We start from the raw sequence: 5223 nt of genomic DNA on the forward strand, positions 1-5223 counted from the left end.
ATCAACTACAAAACAAACGATTTATCATTAATTTCAAGTTTATCTAAAGCAACTTTTTTAAAGCTTGATTAAAAGTTTTTACTAAAAGAAAACTCTTTGCATAAAAATAAACGTACAAGTTCACTCCATATCGTTCACAGTGAATTTACCATGCGACATTTATTTTTATGAAAAACAAAATATGAGAGAAGACTACGCGGCATTAAATTTGGCGTTTGTAGAAAAAGTTTTTACAAAATTACTCATGCGTGAAACATCACGTGTTTTCAGTAAAATTTTATGAAAATGTTTGTAAGGGGAGTTTTCCTCAAAATTCTTTTTGTAAAAACTAAGTCGTTACATTAATACGTGCATATAAAAACATTCACAACTACTAAATTACACAATTACGAAAGTGATTTAGCAAAATCACATAAAATATATGTGATGAAGTCTCTGCTTATTAGTTCCGTTTATTAATTTTCTTATTTTTTATTAATTTACTAATCGTGTATCAAATTTATCTTAATATGCAAAATACAAGCACAAAACTAAACATGAATATATACGACTCTTGCGTCAAGAACTCAAAAATGATTTTATTTGGTTAACTTCAAAACTTAACATGACCTTTAGTATCTATTAGTTATAAAACTTTTGTTATGAACCACAAAGTTAGTCATAAATGTTAATTAAATTAAAGTACTCAATAAATCTATTTGTTTCATAAAAACGAATAATACAAGGTAACAATGAGTTAATTTTAAATTTTCAGTTTTGATACGAATTGGTTTTTATATTTTAGTTCAATAGTTTTAGTCAAACTTAATGAAATGCCTTTAAAACTAAAGTTTCTGTACAATAAAAAGTTTACGTAAATAAAGGCAGACCGATCAAACTAATTGAACTATTTTGAGGTAAAAGAGAAAAGATTGTGTAACTTGAAAGTTATGAAAACAAATTTTTAAGGTCAGCGGTTTGAGTTCATACTTTCTAATAGATAATATAATTTGATTTATAGAAATACGTTATTTAACATTTATTAATTTAATGAAACTTTTTCAAGTAACTTTAACAATACACTCTTATAGATACTTATAACTAGAAAATATTTTTTAAGAATGTTTTAGAAATTTTAAAATCGTTTTAATACCTTATTTTATCTATGCTTTACATTTCCATTTGTTTTGTAACTACATTTTTTAATAACTAATTGGTTACCACGATTAAACTTTTACTTAAAAACCTAAATTTAAATCTACAAAATGTTATTATTTTGATACAATAAAACAATATATAGACAAAACTAAGATACTACAAAGATAAAATAGCATCAGATACATCAAAAAAAACTTTTAAACATTGAAACTCAAGTTTTTTTTTTCTAAAAAAACCTTTTCCTGTTTTTTAAGCTAATTTTAGTTCTGTGAGTTCGATTTGAAACAAATTTGTTATCATATAAAATACCAAAAACTAAATCTATGAATTATTTTTAGGTTTATTGACTTGAAGAATCTACGTTTTTACTTAAAATACAATATACTATTTAAAATCTACTATAGTCTTTATTAAAAACAAAATAACATACGATGAACAAAATGAATTTTCCGCATTCAATTTTTCGATTTTTAATAAAAATTTTCCTTTATTCAAGTATAATATATATTCCTTTATAAATTTAAAAAGTTTCATTTATTTGTGTAGTCTGTTTAATTTTTATAAAATTAATTAAAACAATCTTTTTTAATATCAAATTGAAAACTTTAATTGAAATATCATATAAATAAAAATTGAAACTGTAAATTAAAAAGTCTTATCTCAAATTAAATTGAAATTAACTTTTAAAGTAAACTTATGCAACCTTCATATAATTCAAATCAAACTTTAAATAAAAACTCAAAATGTGTTCTGTGCTACTTAATTCTTTTAAAATTAAAACAAGTATTTTAAGTTTTAATAGAAACTTGAACTTATTTTAATAGAAAACTTGTTTATTTTTTACAATTTTAACACTTTTATAGTGAAGTTGTGTTACTAAAATAATAAGTTACGTGTTTATATAAAATTAAGTTCAGATTATTTATACTAACTTTAATGCTTAAACTTTGAAAAAGTCTCTAGTCTAATATAAAAGTTTTTAAAAGTACAACTACTTTTTTATTAATGTTTGTAAACTTTTTTTTAGGTTAAGTTATATTAGATGTTATACAATAATAGGGATTATATATTAGTATATATTTTTAATAAATTCTCATATTTCTACTTCCACTTATAAAAAACATCAAAAGTTAAAACTTTAAAATTTATTTAGACAAGTACTGTGGAAACAATTTATAATATTTTAAACTTTTTTTTTTCACTTTAAAGCTTTTAACAAAATTAGCATTAAAGGCAATCTTTTCTGATCAAAAACAAATTGTACTTTATGTTTAACTTTCGAAGCTAAGTTATATTATTAAATATATTTTTTTTTATTGTAGTATCTTTTAATAAACTAATTTTTTTAACTCTAATGTGATATAAATTACTTTGATTACAAATTACTGATCATAACTTATAAAGTGCTAAATTGAAACAGCTTTAGTAAAATTTTGTTAATCTCTAAAAAATAAATTTTGTATCAAAAATATAGTACACTATCTGGAGTATTCTTTCATTGGTAAATCAATTTTATTTATTGTTTTATGGTAGACACAAAAACTGTTCTTGACCGCCACTTCAATAAAATAATATGACTTATTGCACTAAAATCTAAACTTTAATTTAAACAAATAATAAGGTAGTAATAATTATATGTAAATTAACTTTTCAAAAGCATTTTAAACTTCGCACTTATGGCCGTCTAAACATATGGGTTAACTAAAACGCTACTTGATAAAATCTAAAGTTAATAGACAACCTGAAATTATTGTTATTTTAAAATTTGTTGTTACTGCCTAACATTTTTGATATGAAAATTAAGTATTACGAATGTATTGATATTTTGAAGCAAAATTATTAAAATATCGAACTAAAGCTAATTCATTTTGGATAATAAAAACTGATTTTATGCCATTACAAGTTTGTACAAGGTTTTCAAAACTGGTAAAATACAGAGAGTGGTTTTAGTTTTTAATATATTTTTTTATCTAACAAAATGAGTTTTTTAACATAACAATAAATAAAACGTATAAATAGTTACAATTGTTGCTTTTAGAAGCTTTATTTATTTGAAAATCATATGTTGATAAAGTATTTATAAAACGGAGTACTATCTTTTTCAATTCCAGCTTCTTTTTAATACTCATATATTGAATATTATTTCAGAAGTAACTTTTTGAAGTCTAAAACTTATAATTTTTTAACATATTTAAAACAAACTACTGTAAAATAAAATCTTTACAAAACTCTAAACACCTTTACAGTTTTTATTTGGTCTATTTTAAGAAATCTTAGTTTTTAAAATTAGTTTTATGTTTAAATAAATAATAACGCTAGTTATTTAAAACTTATAGTTACTTAATAATTTTTATCACTTATAGAAACAAATGAAATATAAACTAACTTTTCATCAGATTCAAATTCGAAATAATTTTTTTTAGAATTTTTAAATCGTAAGCAGTAACCATAGAGCTATATGAGAAACTGTGTAAAAAATTTCATACTTTTAAACTTTAAGTGAAATTTCAGTAAAAAACAAACTGCAAATGAAAAATCAGTTTTAGCTGTACGGCCTTATTTAATTAGTTGAATAATTTTAATATTTATCTATAAAAAAACAAGTTTATTTACGTTAAGTTAGCATAGCGTGTAAAAATAAACTCAGCTACAATTTTTTACATCAAGCTCCTATTTCTAGTTTAGTACTACAAAACTAGTTTTAATTATCTTTTTTCAAAAAACATACTGCATTTTAAATTTTTCAAAAATATTATAACAAATGATTAAAAACAGTTTATAGTATATTTGAATAAACTTTGTTTTTTTTTTTGCAAAATACATAACTATAAGTTTAAAAACTCTAGGAAATTTTGTACAATAACACTTAAGTCTTCTTACTTTCTTTTTAATTATATTATTAGTTTAGAATTTATATTTTTATAATGTTATAGTTTCAACAGTATATTTTTATGAACGCTATTAAAAAATAAAAACTTTGCATACTTTAAAAAATCAAATAAATTTTAAAGTTTTTACTACATTCAAACCAAATAAAGTATGTAATATTAAAATAATTATGAAATTTTTATTTGTTTGTTTTTCTTGAAGGAAGTAAATTATTTTTTAATTTTCTTAAAATAATTTTTTAAGTTTGTGTTGTCTAAGTTCAATTAATATAACATTTGTGTAAATTTTATGCAATAAAACTATAAAGATTTCAAATTATAATTTTCAAAGGTATTGTTTAACCTGCATGTTTTGTTTTTCAAAATAATTTGGTTTACAGTTTTGATAAAACATGTTATTATTTTATTAAAGAAAAAGTTAGAAATTTTATTAATTTGATAAGTTTTTTCGTAAAGTAAATTCTAACAACAATATCTAACAACAATAAATGTAGTCAAGTTTAAACAATTTTACGATTCATATTATATGTTTTATTAGCAGATAACTTAAATTAAATTACGGATATCAAATAATTTCAGCTAAAATATTTGCAAAAGTATGTTTACATAGGCTATAGAAAATATAAAAAAAAGCTTAAACTTAATTCGCTTGTTTAAAATTCTATAAACCTATCTAATTAATCAATTATCTTTCGTTTTATAAAAACATGCTTAAACTAAACTGTCGTTTTTAAATGATAATTGACACACTAGAGCAGATTCTATTTAATTATACTTTGTAAAAACAATTTTTATCCTTTAAGAACTTATGCTTTAAAATTTAAGTGTTTTAATCAGTTTACAATTACTTTTGCGTTATTTCTTATGTCAAAAGTTAAATATTTTATAGTTGGAAAAATAATGGATGAAATAAATCTTACATAACAATTTATTATGGCAGTTTAAATTGATCATTTAATTTATTCTATATTTTTTGCTTACTCAAAAATTTTGTTTAATTAGTAAGTTAATTAAACATCTCATCTATTTTAAACACTTTATTTATAATTTATGCGTTTGTTTGAATATATTTTTTTTTATTTGGTTTCTAGGTTATTAAGTACTAAAACGCAATTAGTTTTAATTTACTTTTCAATGTTAGTTAAACATTAAGTAATACAAAACTTCTTTGCAAAAAATAGCCGAACAGACTGTTCTA

The sequence above is a fragment of the Thalia democratica genome, chromosome 9 (assembly GCF_965202585.1).
Source record: "Thalia democratica chromosome 9, ktThaDemo2.hap1.1, whole genome shotgun sequence".
Lineage (NCBI taxonomy): Eukaryota > Metazoa > Chordata > Thaliacea > Salpida > Salpidae > Thalia > Thalia democratica.